This window comes from Schistocerca gregaria, chromosome 7, assembly GCF_023897955.1.
Source record: "Schistocerca gregaria isolate iqSchGreg1 chromosome 7, iqSchGreg1.2, whole genome shotgun sequence".
NCBI classification, from domain to species: Eukaryota; Metazoa; Arthropoda; class Insecta; order Orthoptera; family Acrididae; genus Schistocerca; species Schistocerca gregaria.
In genome coordinates this window covers 419,450,472-419,466,281 of record NC_064926.1, presented here as the reverse complement: position 1 = coordinate 419,466,281, position 15,810 = coordinate 419,450,472, and the positions used below count along the sequence as shown (strand labels likewise).

General features: G+C 43.8%; 1 protein-coding gene across 11 annotated transcripts in view; it reads right to left on the bottom strand.

Moving 5' to 3' along the window:
- Positions 1 to 14,014, bottom strand: part of LOC126281198 (tropomyosin) — a 147,722-nt gene extending 133,708 nt beyond the window's left edge. For 3 of the 11 annotated variants that reach the window (XM_049979926.1, XM_049979929.1, XM_049979922.1), the window contains exon 1: positions 13,843 to 13,952. The gene's annotated coding sequence lies outside the window, so the exon portion shown is untranslated. Of the gene's footprint in view, positions 1 to 13,842 lie in introns of all 11 variants that reach the window. The other 8 variants (XM_049979918.1, XM_049979919.1, XM_049979924.1 and 5 more) reach the window with 7 other exon arrangements.
- Positions 14,015 to 15,810: the final 1,796 nt, after the last annotated feature.

Below are 15,810 nucleotides of genomic sequence, written 5' to 3'. Positions count from 1 at the left end.
CTTCAATGATCCAATGGCAATTTCAGGTTTTACTTCAAGGCTATCGAGAGGAGTCGAGAATGAAACAAAAATGGTCAGTTTCCTAAGCATATCCAATTTATCCACTGTAGACATAGTTGCGTTAGTTGAATCATGCCCGTATACTGCTGTATGAAGAGTGGCGGAGGCCAGAAATTCCTCATGGAATAAATACTGAATATAGATATTTCAATAGAGGTTACTAGCCTGATTGTCAATCTGCCGCTGAAATAGTTGTGACTATTGATAGCGAAGATAAAACATTTTGTAAAAGATTTCAGCCTCATATTTTACATTAAGTTAATCGATGGCTCAGTACTTCGAATTTACACTCTCGTACGCGAAGCGCACTCACCACGTGTAATCTATTTTGACCAGAAATGATCTGGCGTAAAATAAGTTTTCCTAAAACTGCGAAAACCTTTTTGGAAGTAGACCAAATTGTAAGCACACCTCTCGTCCTTAGTGAGTACCTCGTTCATAAAGGAAGGAATCATGAGGGCTGGAACTGTTTATAAATACAAATAAAACAGTTTATACCATCAATCACTTGTTTATTTTGTCACTATCTTCAGGTGGAGAACTGTATTTACATTGCGTTAGTGCAAAGCACAGACGCCTTTTCGTAGAGGCAAAAAAAAGTGCAAGGCAGGTTATGTTTCGCCTTTCACTGGTGATAAAACTGGTTTTAAGTAAAGGCGCTGTATCGATAAAGCGCGTTATCGGAATACGAATGTTAGCGGAATCGAATATCGGTCGGACCACAAATTTCTCTGGCTTTGTTTTAAACTAGCCTTCACATCAACGATGTGAAGAACCGCGAGAAACAACACGCGATTTGGTTTCCACGTTAAACTGTACGTCCGCTATCCTCAGTTGGATAACTGAGGTAGGTTAAGAACACGCAGATCCTATAGAAAGACTTGCCCCAGGCCATTGAACCACACGAAATAAAATAATAATAATAATAGCCACTCGCGCTTCTCCAGTTTATTAACCGTGCCTCTTCTCGGAAATTGATTTTATCAGCAACATATGAAACCTAACGTGCCTTGCACTTGTCTGCTGCTGTGAATCTACGTCTGTGGCCTTCACTAACACGAGGAATGGAACTGCACAATCCACCTGAAGATGGTGCGAACCACCGAAACGCGTAGTGGCATAATACGTGACTGACGCAGTGAACTGTTTATAGCTCTCCTCCAGTACATTTTTTTGCTAAATCTGACTCCTGGGTGCAATTCACCAAATTTCATGATGTGTGTAATTCGTACTAGTATCAGCTGTTACCTACCCAAAATTGAGCTAACTATTGCTGCAAAGAGGAGCACGAAAAGCATGACTATGGACGTAGAGGAAGAACTAATGCATGGATCATACAAAGTAATGAAATATCCATTTCTGAAGATGGTACAGGTCAGCACGAAATGGAAGTTGATAGTAAGACGTATGAGTAGTCTGCAAGGAACACCCCCAGGAAGTAATTTTGGAAACTTTCTAGTTTATGGGAATGAGAAAAGTGGACGCATCCGAACGCGCCTTACTCTGTTCCCTGCAAGATCGTAATGTGGTATATGCGATGGTCGTACGAGAATCTCAGTGTGTACAATTGCGTCCGTACGGAGTTTGATCAGGGAAAGCAAGCGCGTCCGACCTGTGAACGACACAGTTTAAGTGTAATTGTGGCAGGTGGCCTCAGCGGTGTCACCGAAAACGGGGCCATGGGAGCGGTGGTCTGGTACGTGACATGGCAGAGACATGCGTGGCCAACGTGAGTGCGGCAGGAATGTCACGCACCACGCACCGCTCTGCGGGGGCTGCCATCCAAGCCAAGGCCCCTCCGGGATTGAGCTAAGCACTTGCGACAAGGTGAAAGAGTCGCGTACGCAGGCGACACCGCCCACTTTGCCGGATTGCCATCCCTTCTGAAGTTGGGTCTGCGCTTTATTACTTCGCATAAATTACAGAACATGAAAGTAGCAAACTCTGAGGATATATCCAGAATGAGATTTTCCCTCTGCAGCGGAGTGTGCGCTGATATGAAACTTCCTGGCAGATTAAAACTGTGTGCCCGACCGAGACTCGAACTCGGGACCTTTGCCTTTCGCGGGCAAGTGCTCTACCATCTGAGCTACCGAAGCACGACTCACGCCCGGTACTCACAGCTTTACTTCTGCCAGTATCCGTCTCCTACCTTCCTAACTTTACAGAAGCTCTTTCATATCAGCGCACACTCCGCTGCAGAATGACAATCTCATTCTGGAAACATCCCCCAAGGCTGTGGCTAAGCCATGTCTCCACAGTATCCTTTCTGTCAGGAGTGCTAGTTCTGCAAGGTTCGCAGAAGAGCTTCTGTAAAGTTAGGAAGGTAGGAGACGGATACTGGCAGAAGTAAAGCTGTGAGTACCGGGCCTGAGTTGTGCTTCGGTAGCTCAGTTGGTAGAGCACTTGCCCGCGAAAGGCAAAGGTCCCGAGTTCGAGTCTCGGTCGGGCACACAGTTTTAATCTGCCAGGAAGTCTGGGGATATACTTCTGACGTTCCTTTTACGTTTACGAAGTTTTATGTTGGAAATTAAAGCAGGTTGTAAGAAGTGCATAGAGGAGAAGATAAACGGAACGCCGATATCCTGGATTGATTCTAGGGGAGTGGGAGAGGAGGTGGAAGAGGGAGTGGTGGTGCTGTGAAACTGTTGAGCAAACGGCATTCTGTGATCGCGTCACGAGTTGTCCACTGTGGTAGGAAGCAAGAGAACCAGGAAGAGGAGAGCAAGAAACATGTGTACGCATTCGGAACACCAGGAGCCAAGTCATAGCGGAAATCATCATCCCTTGGCTACCGTGGTAAGTGGGTAACATTAGTAGTTCAGGCTGTTGCATCGACGCCAGCTGATATCCCTACAAGCACTATTATGTTTGTCATCCCAATTCAAAGCCATTATACATGGACCTTAAAATCTATTTGTTTTGTTCATACTTCACATTTATTGCAAAAAACTTTCCCTCAAATAGCCTCTTCATTTCAGGGGAGTATGCACGCTACCTTCCCCAACAAAATTCTTCAAACATGACAGTACGGTACAAACGATACGATTCGAAAAAATGTTGACTTAGAATAGTACAAAATATATTCCCCGGATTTTCGTTGCAACGAACAATTTCTTCGATCAAAGTACTCTTACGTGCACCAGGGTTACCATGTAAATAAAATGATTTACCAAAACCGTTTTTATTACCATCATTCGACCAATGATAACGTCCGCGCCCCAACATACAAAGATCACAGAAGTTATGCGGATGTGGTACTCTAACATTACGTTCCCAATATTGTGCATGGTAACCTTGAATAAAACTATATTTATTAGTATGTGGAACAAGAAACTAATCTGTCATACGACACGCATAATGGATTTTAAAAACAAAAAATTTAGTTTTGAAACAGCAATATTAAACTATTAACACCTTCCTGGGATGCATACTGCATTGATGGTATTAAAAACCGTTTTCGCAAAGCATTATATTTAATGGTAGCGCTGGTGTAGGTAAGAGTACTTTGATCGAAGAAATTATCCGTTGCAACGAAAATTCGCAGAATATATTTTGTGCTACTCCATGTCGAATTGTTTTGAATCTGTCGTGAGTACCACACTGTTGTGCTGTTTGAATAATTTTGTTGGGAAAGGTGGCGTGTAAACTCTCCCGAACTAAAGAGTATGTTTGAAGGGAAGTCTTTCGCAATTAACGTGACGTATGAACCTAACAAAATGATTAAATCTAAAGGGATATATATATATATATATATATATATATATATATATATATATATATATATATATATTGGTCTCCAATTGAGTGTGCATTAGATAAACGATTAGAGTGAGTGAGTGTAGTTCTACTACTGGCCAGAGATTCAGTCTCCAAAAATCGAGATTTACGATAGGGTACATGGACATCAGCAGAAACTTTCCCAGGGCGAGGGGGAAAGGATGAAACTGTCATTTTCGATACAAATGCGTTTCGAGACGTGTCATGCCAAAATTGCTAAACTTTATAAGTGACGAACTTCTTATATTCCACAGAATTGGTCGTTATCTGTGGTGTATGAGTATTCTCTAATGAATAAATGGTAGGCCAGATACCAGGGCGGTGGGCTGCAAGCACTCTCTTCGGCGCACCACCACATTGTGGACGCTTATGACAGGATATTCGTAAATTCCCAAAACACGCTTAGGATGAGTAGACTGCGCCATACAGACCACAATTCGCGGGCTAAGATCCACACGTGCGAAAGTGTCAGCTCCTCGTGACGTACGAAAACGGAAACAGTATTTTACAGAAATCACAGTTTCAGTGGACGCGAAACATTTGTACAAGAAATATATGTCTTGTGATGTACAATCAAGTTGCTGATTCGAGTGTGTACCGCTCACAACTTTCTCTCCTCGTTCTTTTAAAACTGGCGAGTGTGCCCCCAATCAAGGATAAAATAATATGTGAAATAAGTCTGCATTATAACAACTTATTTGTTCTACGGAAATACGAAGTGTAGAGATGACTGATATTAATGAAACATTTGTTCGCACATGTACCGTATTGGCGTAGATAATCTACGGAATAGTTTTCCTTATATGGTGTCTTAACTTGGTCTTATGACTCATTCCAATGAGTAAATGGAATATCATACAGTCTTAAGTCACTGTCAGTTCACGGCTAACGGAAAATCGTTTTAAGTTAGCGGAGGTTTGTGATGTGTGTTCCATATTCAACACTTCACAATTTAATTCGCGTGTGGTCATACTATGGTTCGTGTGGAGAGCGTACGAAAACTGGAAAGGTGGAACATTGAGGAAAATGCATCAAATGTTACTAGACTATAGGCAGTAAAGAGTGTGAAGTAGCTGATGTTTCTAGTACATTAGAAGAAAGATTACTTCAAATTTCATATGAATTAAACAAGCAGATGATCTTGACAATACGAGAGTAGCACTGATGGTAACTGAAGAAATCACAACCAATTTCTCAGCAATACGTAGACTATATTAATCGACAAGCGAACTGATTTTGTGCAACTGTTTATTACCGTGTGAGAGATGCAGTTCTGCAAGTTGGAAACCAAAGATAAATCAAAGCTATGATGTAAGTGGTAGATAAATGTTTTGTTAAAAAGTATATTGCCAAGTCTACTGAGAGACCAAACGGATTTTCCATATTTGCAAAGATTAAGACAGTAATCTACAAACACACCGTAAGTCTGCTGGCTAAAATTTCTGAAAATTTTGTTTCCTGGTCTGCGAAAGAAAAGGCCTTTCATCGGGACAACGCACCAGCGCGCATACGTGCTTAGAGAAGCACGGCATCGACTGAATTCCCTTCACTCACCTAACGAATGATACGAGTCCAACGAAGTTATTATGGAAGTCGTAGATGGTATTTTGCAAACGTTCCACAATAGAGCTTCAGGGATAGAGCTATTTACTGGAAAACTGGCATTGACTTAGAGAACGATGTTGAAGCTAGAAGTAGTGTCTTTCACAAGTGTGAAGAGGGTAAGATGCCAACTTGAGCGTCAGCTCATTTGGTTTTCACGTAACTTGTTGAAGGAGAGCAGTTACGACACTGCAGTCTATGTATGACGCTGTGTAGCACCAGTGGCACTTCTGTAGTTGTCTGGCTGCATCCGGAATCTCCGGCCCTGTCATCTGCCACAGGGGCCACAAGAAGTCGCTTTCCCCAGCCGCCGTCAGGCGCGTAGGAGGGAAGGACCACGTGTTATCCCCGCCACGGTTGAAACCAGACACCGTGCGGTGACGCAAGATTAACCGCTGCCTGGCTCCGACTAGGCGGCGTATCGGCCGAGCCGGTATTGCATCGGCGAACAGGTTTAGAAGCTTTGTTTCCCACTTAACACTGCGCTCATCTCACCGTGTGCTGCTAAAAACCAGTCCAAATGCATACAAGGCAGTAAATAAGTACATAGTCTCGTTGCTCGAATCGTTCCAGAGGCCGGTTTTACACTATCAAGTTTCTTTGACAATGAAATTGACCGAATATTCATCAGATTGACAAAAAACTTTAACGTGACGCAACAAAGGATTATTACACTGTCAAATATTTAGTCATTGTTACCTCAGAATGGCCGATGAAGACTTACTATCCTCTGCAGTTGGGTGTACTGCAACTGCACTGCGTTTATATTTGGAAGAGTTGGAAGAGGGGGGGGGGGGGGGGGAGGAAAGGAAACTTACTTTGATGAAGCCGTGGGCTTCACAGCTAGATAATAAAGCATGTAACAAATTTTATTATGCGAGTTGCAAGTCGAGGACGGAAGTCGTACAAAGATTACTTACGAATGAATGAGTGCACATTTCAGTGTGTATTCAGGTTAGTGCATCTCGTATTACGAAGCAGAACACTAACCTCAGAAATGCTGTATCAGCAATAGACGTTAGATTTTTCCTTGCAGTAAACAGAAGACCACCTATTTCTTTGATCAGATGAGGATGAGGCACTACGTTTGATCAAATAAATTTGAGGAAAGGCAGCACTAATAAAATTTCCTATTACTCTACACGAAATGTACTTTACCGAATAATTTTGCTTATGAAATTTGATAGTGTAACATCCATCTAACAATGTTCTGTCGACAAAACGACACCTTTTCAATGGTTAAAAAAAAGAGGACCGTTCATCACTAGCGTCCCGAAACCATTCCGACATTCGTCTATACGAATGTCTGGGACAGTCGTCTGCCAGGATATCCGAGTAGACGTTGTCAGTTTCTCTGAACTCTCAATGTCAAACATTCCACTTCTGACGAGGCAAACCTTTTCAACAAAATCCTCTTCATGGCGGAGAGTCAAGTAAGCAGCTGCGCGAATGTACCTAATTTAGAATACAAGTAGGAAATTCTGGAATTGAAATAACTCGTCTCTGGGTGACCAGTAATTTTTTTTAATTCTTCGATATTATTCGACTCCGTTGAAAAAAGTGAATTACATGAAACAACTTACTAGGTTGCCAGAGTTTCTTCCCTTCAACATCACGATCAAAGTCAAGAGTTAAGTGGAACTTATGTTTAAAGTAACAGTAACTCTCCATTGAAGTTACAGCATAATAATGTAATCAGTTCAGTGCAGCACATCCATTAAGGATTTACTGCTTGTGTTACAATGCTACATTGACAGCTTTCTTTTAGTTCAGAGTTCTTCCTCATTACACGCTACCGTACTGTAAGATTCGTGAAGTGCTGCAGGTTCACATATCCAACAGTGATTCATTGTGTCAGCTATTTTAGTTGATTTGTTGTTTCTGTGCTGTATGTTATAAGGAAGATTCAGCACACGTCTGTTATTCTGCAGGAAAGAGGAACGGCGGTGGGAAAAATTTCAACAGTCGCTGTTCGTTATTGCTTGACAGGTTAAAACAACGTTTGACAAACACAGAACGCGCATCCTCACTTATATCAGCAGAAAATGTGATAAGCAATGTTGGACCAACTGTTGGAAAACAGTGGAGGACACGTATTTTACTTCAGCAAAACTCGACAATGTATTAGAAATAGAAAGGGAAAGGAAATTATGCGGTACAAATACTGCTTTATGTAGCTAAATATCCCCTTATCTCAGTGAGCACACTATATACTCAGGTGACTGGCATAATGACGTTTAGAATGGACAAATGTTTCAGCTTCCCACCATCCTGAACTATTTGATTTACAACTGACAATTTGTGAGGTGAGCTCTAGCCCCGTATTTACATTTAAGTCCAGGTTCATTTTCCTGTGATCGCTTGATTAAAAAACCAATTACGTTCTTTTTCGCCGCCTGTAGAAAGAATTGCTTTGCATTCTGCCCTCTTAGTTATATTGTGACATCAGAGACAAGGTCGACTTCCATAATAACGAAATTTATCAGTTAGCCTCCGTTACGGTTAAGAACGATCGATAACATCGCCACGAATACTGTCCGACAGTTTACGTTTTCCTGTAAAAGCCTACGCATTGCCAGTATTCCCGCCTAAGCCTCTGCTGTGTTGGTAGGCCAGTTCAAGGTTGCGCAGTTAGACACACAGATACCGCAGCAAGCAGCTTGTCCAGTCAAAAAGGTTGTGGTAAACTTCCTTACGGACGCTCGAACCTGATTATCAATCTTGCAGTTACGTGTGTCCATCTTTACCGACAACTGCGTTTTGGAAAAAATTACACTACCAATTTGCTAAATCAGTCGTCAATATTCAGTCCGAACACTTGTTCGATCCTATCCAAGCCACTTCACCTCTGAATAATTCCTGCAATCTACATCCACATCAATCAGATTAGTGTAGTCAAGCCTTTGTGTACAATATCTATCTCCTCTCCCCTCCCCCCAATACTCTCCATTCACTGATGCCTCAGGCCATGTCCTATCAAGCGATTCCTCCAGTCAGATTGTGCCATCAATTTCCTCGATTCAGTACCTCATTAGTATCCTGATTTCTCACCTAAACCTTTTTTCTGTAGCGCTATTCAGTATTTTCTATACTGCTTATCGACCCTGACATGAGTCAGACAAAATACCCTATGACAGTAAGAAGAATGCAACCATCAGTTTAGTCATGGTTGCAAAATACTGATCCAATTTTTTTTTCAAAAGAACGGAAAAACTGGTAGCAGCCGAAACCGGAGATTAGTTTGGGGGTCCAGTGAGACTTGGGAACAGTCGAGATAATACTGATTCTACGTCTTAGGCTAAGCAGAGGCAAACCCACGTTTAAAGCACATGTAGATTTACGGAAAGACTGATAATGTCGACTGGAATATGCTTCGAATTTCTGAACGTAGCAGGGATATAATACAGGGTGCGAAAATTTATCTACAAATTGTGCACGTACTAAACTGCATTATCAGAGTCTAAAAACATTAAATGGAAGCGGTAGTTGTGATTAAAGTGAGATAGGGTTGTAGCCTATTCTAGACATTATTCAGTGTGTACTTTGAGCAAATTGTGGGGGAACAAAGAAATTTGCAGAAGGAACTACAGGTCAGGAAATGTAATAGGACCATTACTGTTTAGACACATATAAATGATGTAGTAGAAAGTGTCGGGTGCTCTCGAAGGCTGTTCGCAGGTGATGCTGTTATCTATAACAAAGTAGAAGATAGTACCGATTTGCAGAATGACCTCCAGGGAGTTTATGATTAGTGCATACTTTGACAGTTGACAATGAACGTAAATTTAAGAACTGCGCTTACACACGAAAAGAAATCCACTACTGTACAGCTACACTATTCATGACGAACAGCTGGAAACAGTATCTGCGATAAAATATCCAGGAGTAACTATCCGGACTGACCTTAAGTTGAATGACCATATGAAACAAATAGTGGGAAAAGCAGATGCCAAACTCAGATTCATGGGATGAATCTTAAGGAAATCTAACTCATCCGCGCAAGAAATGGCTTAAAAGGAGTTTTTCGACCCATTCTTGAGTATTGTTCATCTGCCTGGGATCCCTACAAGATAGAACTGATAGAGATCGAGAAGATCCAACGAAGAGGGGCATGTTTCTCCACGGGCGTTACAGAGATGCTCAACAAACTCCATTGGCAGGCGTTGTGCATCACGGATATTTATTACTGAAATTTGGTGAGAGCACTCTCCGGGAAGAGTCTGACAACATTAATCCCTCCTGCTCCACCCCCTACCCCATGTCTCGCGTAATGACGATGAGAAGAAAATTCGTGAAATTTGAGCCAATATAGAGGCTTCCCACGCGCTACTCGCAATTGGAACAAGGTTGGAGGACCGAGTGGTACAAAAAGTACCCTGCGCCACACACCATTACGTGGCTAGGTGGCTTGCGCAGAATGATGTAGATGAAGGACACTGAGGTTTGCCAGCGACGTAATTCTGTCAGATGGCGAAGGGTTTTGAAGGATACTGGAACGGAATAGTGTACACACACACACACACACACACACACACACACACACACACACACACAAAATTAGCTATCAGTGGGCACTGACACATCGATGTGGCACACTGAAAATTTGTGCTCGACTGATTCGAATCTGACTTATCAGACAGATGCGCTGGCCATCCGGACTGCTATAGCACACCTCCAGTTAGACCCAAATTCTCCACTTATACCACACACTACAGCCTCATTACTCGTGCCGTCTCGCCGATTCCCCTAAGAGTTTGAGCTAGGCGTGCATTTGCACTGGAAGGATCATTGGCCGTCATCGCCTTAGTGGTAGAGGCTTGAGGCACGGTCGTAAGCCGATTATCAACAATAGTAAATTGCTCTTAGCTAGACGAAGTTGCTGCTTTAGAGGACAATGATTTTAGTTTTCCCAGCAGCGGAGTTATGGACCCCAGGCAGCTAACGGCTGCTATTGGACGTTCCGGGTCCACGGCACGCCGTTGCGGTGGCTGCCGGGGAACCGTCGCCTAGTAACCGCAGATGCCCGCGGGCGCGCCACCCACGCAGAGGGGAACGCCAATCGCTTTCCACGGCGGTGGCGGCGCTCGGCTTAAATTTAGTCTGCCAGTTTATTCTGGCGGCCGCGTATTTCCGTGCCCGCCCCCGGGGTTCGGCCTAGGCTAGCTCAGAGTCTCTCTGCTGCTCGCCCGCAAAGCCGGTTCTAGACTCTCCGTCCCACACGAGAAGCTCTCGCGACTGATGTACGTGTTACATCCCCAACTGGCATTCAACAAGTGTTTTCTGTCCTGGTAGATCTTTTATCGCTTCGAAACCTCTAGTTACGAGCGAAACTGCTATACTTGCAACGTGCTGACGACCGACTGGCAGCAACAGGCCTCAAATTTCCTTCGAGCAATCATTTAGAGATTCGCTACGGGGTTCATTCCGGAGGAAAATTCAAATTTGACTGTGCAAAAATCTTTGAGCCGTTCTTTACTATGTATGTGTACTTTTGAGTAAGGGGGGGGGGGGGGTGGGAAAGCAGAGGATACCCGAACCGCAATTCTAAGTTACATTTCGATGTAGATACCTTAGTTGCCAAGAGCGTTGACCCCGACAGTTCCCACTGTGTCAATGGTAAGAAGTATATGTCCGAATTGAAGTTCCCGTAAACTACTCTCTCCACCCATCAGAATGATTCCTTCCGCAGGGAATCTGCCAGTTTTCACTCTCGTCAAGCATTGCTACCAGGCTGGCTGCGGAGCTCTCGCTGTCGATGGGTGCTATGGCTTTCCTCACGAACTACCTTTAGTTAAGAGTGTGACGGTTCGCCACTCAATCTTGGAAGAGGACAGGTTGAACTACACTGTAGCTTTAGATTTGGAAAGTATTTTTGCAAGTTAGTGAAACCTAAGAAGATGAATATGTAGCGTAACCCGAGGACTTATAAGTTCGATTTATCATATACAAATAAACTACGTGGTGTGTATGGAAAAGCTGTATTACACAAGGCAAACCTCCGATGATGAATTTTTGTGCTATTTATGTATGTGTATCTTACACGAGCTACGGAAAAAAGAAAGGAGGTGGGTCACTGTAAATTCTACTTTGATATTGGAAACTGACATAACAGCCATCGATATTTGAGAGGAAGATTGAAAAAAAATTAGTGAACGAAATTTAACGCCTAGTGACACGAGGTACTTGCGAAAGCAAAGCTGTTAGGAGCTGATCGTGAGTCGTGCTTGCGTAGCTCATACATAGCTAGAGATCTTGCCCGCGAAAGGCAAGGGGTCCCAGGTTCGAGTCCCACAACAGTATAGTTTTAATCTGCCACGAAGTTTCAGAACTTTTTATCTCTAGAATCAAATCAAGAGGACAATACAGGTAGATTACGGAATGAGGAAAGAATTAACTTTTATTGTAACGTGATTAGCACTGATTAAAAGAGCGCACACGCGCGCGCGCACACACACACACACACACACACACACACACACACACACACACACACACACACACACACACACACACACACACACACACACACACACACACACTAATTAGCACCTTATCAATTCTGGTGGGGGCTTCACTTCTGACCGATAGACTGAAGAACGTGCCGTATCTCTGCTGCTAATAAATCTAGCAGCACAGTAGCTCCATTTCACAAAGAACGTTCCAGGAAATCCCTTGACCCTCGACAGCTTACGCAAAACTATCAGTGTTTCACACTCGACACTAACAGCTCTTCAACTCTGTGTGTGCCGATTAAACGTATGAGTCAATTTGGAGGGGGGGAGGAGTCGTTTACTTTTGTTTACGGTCTCTCAGTGCAAGCAACGGGAACGCTGCTCGCGACGCACGATCCACATGGGAAGGATGGTGTTTGCCTGATGTGTCAGCGAGGGACCAGCGCAGACAATGCCGTACGTGCCGACGCAGCGGTCTAAACACACAATGGGACAATATAGCAGGCGGCGCCGTGTCTTTTGTTCCCTAACCTGTGACAAGCACTTGACAGCTAATATTGCGGATGCCTGAATTTGTTTCCATCTGATATCAACCCCACTGGTGGCCTGGATGAGAGCTCAATAAAGCGTCCAGTTTCTCCTTAGGAATGCCACCGCCAGCTGTAGGAGAAACACACATACAAAACTTAATGTCAGACGGACGTGGAATTTTGTGAATGGGACTAACCCAGATACATTCCTAACCACATGTCAAGAACGGACTTAAAACTTTCACATGCCTTCGATTCCCGCCTGTTCTCGTGAAATGTAGATCTGTTCGAGCTTGGACACGCCACACTACAGTCAAAATGAACAGAGCATACACTCCTTGATATAGAACTAGCTCGTTTAATCAGATTACTACCTTGTTATGACTGACACTCCCTCCCTACTGTGCCAAGTCTATCTGAATATCGCAACCACCGCCGTCATAACTTACGGTAGTGGCGAGAACTAGCACTTAGGTGCTTTTTACATAATTGGTTCTTAGCGTAACCCATCAGGTAAGTACACAGTCGGTGATTGTTTATAAAGGTAATGATCAAGCAGCTGAATCTCCACAGCTGTATTGTTTTGTTCAGTTCGTAATACCGCTAGTAACATAAGAGAATCTTCAGTTACCTGCTAGATATATTCGATGCAGTCAATTCCCGCTTAATATTGTCATTTTGGCTGCCAAGCCAATTACTGGGGATGACTCAGTTCGAAAAAAAAAAAAAAACTTTTGTTGGTTTAGTACACTTCCTAACAAGACACGATCGTTCTTATTCTGTTCAGGTGAAGTTGATTGCACAGATATTAAAGGAGCGCTTCAACATTAACGCAAGATTTTTTTTATTTTTGACATTTCGAAAAGTCAGCGGAACTAGTGACACCCTGTCATATGAGATACATTAAGGCGCGAATTTTCTCAGTCTTTGTTAAAAGCTAATTTTGTTTACCCTCTTGCCTATATTGACTTGTTGCTATTTCTGTATGTTCTGTTATATTCGTGCAAACAGACTAAGTACGCAATGAAAATGAAAACACTGTATCACGTTATTGCTTTTATGTTTGGTCAACGACAGGCCCAAAAATTTACGTTACTACGACGACTGCAAATCTTAACTGAAGCACAGTGATATGGGATGAATGAGAATTGTTGTTAGAGCATAAATTTTGTTTGTTACAGTTTCTGTTAGTGGACGGTCTGTTTAACGTCAACAACCGTACTATAATTTTGACAAATATCTGAAATTTGCGGGCAAGCTTAGTGAAATATAAACAAATGTCAATATTCTATGGGGGAAAAAATTATTTGTAACGGTGCGATTCATCCAGACAGTCACTTGCGCACGCTTTCTGTGGACAACAGGTAACGACTCTGACAGTGGGGGTAGGGCGCCGGCGAGGCGAGGCGATCACTTACCTCGTATAACGAAAGTGCCCGCCGCAGGCGTCTAGTTGGTCCTCGAGTCTGCACGCGACTGGCTGCTCCGCCAACGGCCGGCTCCAGGTCGGCTCGCCTTTCGCCTCGCCTTACCAGGCGCGCCTCGGCCGAGGCCGCCTGCCCCCACCCCGCGCCCCCCTTCCCCCTCCACCTGGCCCGCGACGCCGGCCGGGCCGCTTTTTTGGCGCGAGTTTTAAGTTCGCTCCGCGCGCCAACGGCGGGGTCTCGTTTCAAAACTGCTCTTTCCCCACCCCCCACTCTCGTGCGAAAACGCTGTGCAGGCACCCCTACCGCCGGTGGTTTCTGGAGAGGGAGATCACTTCACACCCCTCCACAGTTCTCGCAATTATTTTTGGGTAGCGGTGCGGTAGGAGGAATGTGCTAAAGAGGGGTGTATCAGTGACGTCATGTTACAGAAAGATCGGGGGCACCGCCCAGAGATCTGGCAGCTATAGCTATGATTCTGATCCATAACTCTCTTCTAAACTTGCAGTCTCGCCATTCACCAAAATTTTTCCTAATCGACATTTTCAGAAATAAGAGCGCAGCATATTCACAAGTTAAGAGTTAGAAGGGGGATTCACAGTAATTTTGCGGAGGAGGGAAAGGCACAGGGTAAGCAGAACTATTGAAAAGTGATAGTGTCGGAAGTTCCATGCGGCTTTTCGCGGATGATGCTGTAGTATACAGAGAAGTTGCAGCATTAGAAAATTGTAGCGAAATGCAGGAAGATCTGCAGCGGATAGGCACTTGGTGCAGGGAGTGGCAACTGACTCTTAACATAGACAAATGTAATGTATTGCGAATACATAGAAAGAAGGATCCTTTATTGTATGATTATATGATAGCAGAACAAACACTGGTAGCGGTTACTTCTGTAAAATATCTGGGAGTATGCGTACGGAACGATTTGAAGTGGAATGATCATATAAAATTAACTGTTGGTAAGGCGGGTGCCAGGTTGAGATTCATTGGGTGAGTTCTTGGAAAATGTAGTCCATCAACAAAGGAGGTGGCTTACAAAACACTCGTTCGACCTATACTTGAGTATTGCTCATCCGTGTGGGAACGTACCAGGTCGGGTTGACGGAGGAGATAGAGAAGATCCAAAGAAGAGCGGCGCGTTTCGTCACAGGTGAGCGTGATAGCGTTACTGAGATGTTTAGCAAACTGAAGTGACAGACTCTGCAAGAGAGACGCTCTGCATCGCAGTGTAGCTTGCTGTCCAGGTTTCGAGAGGGTGCGTTTCTGGATGAGGTATTGAATATATTGCTTCCCCCTACCTATACCTCCAGAAGAGATCACGAATGTAAAATTTGAGAGATTCGAGCGCGCATGGAGGCCTACCGGCAGTCGTTCTTCCCCCGAACCATACGCGACTGGAACAGGAAAGCGAGGTAATGACAATGGCACGTAAAGTGCCCTTCGCCACACACCGTTGGGTGGCTTGCGGAGTAATGTAGATGTCGATCTCTTTAATTTATCTGTTATTTGCGTTCTGTCACTAGGTCGGAGGAGGATGGAGCTGGCAGCTTATGATTAAATCAAGTAAAGACAAAGTGAAGTTGTCATCAACTAAAAGTTTGAACGCCACAATGCTCTACTAGAGGATTTGTGTCGTTGCATCATTCTCCCGGCCTTTAAAGTGATTTACGCAGTCAGTTATAGGAAGGCCTACAAACTTGTGGACTCAGGACTACAGTGCAGTTTGGAATTTTTCACTTTAATAAACCAGAGATGAAAGAAGTGATAAGTGATCAATTTTTAGAATTGAATGGGATTCAAAACCGACGTCTTTTCTTCCACTGTCTTGCAATTTATCAGTGAGCTGCCAAGTCACACAATAAAATTAAAATACATAGTTACACTGAAGTTGCCCGGCGGTGTGGCCGAGCGGTTCAAGGCGCTTCAGTCTGGAACCGCGCGACCGCTACGGTCCCAGGTTCT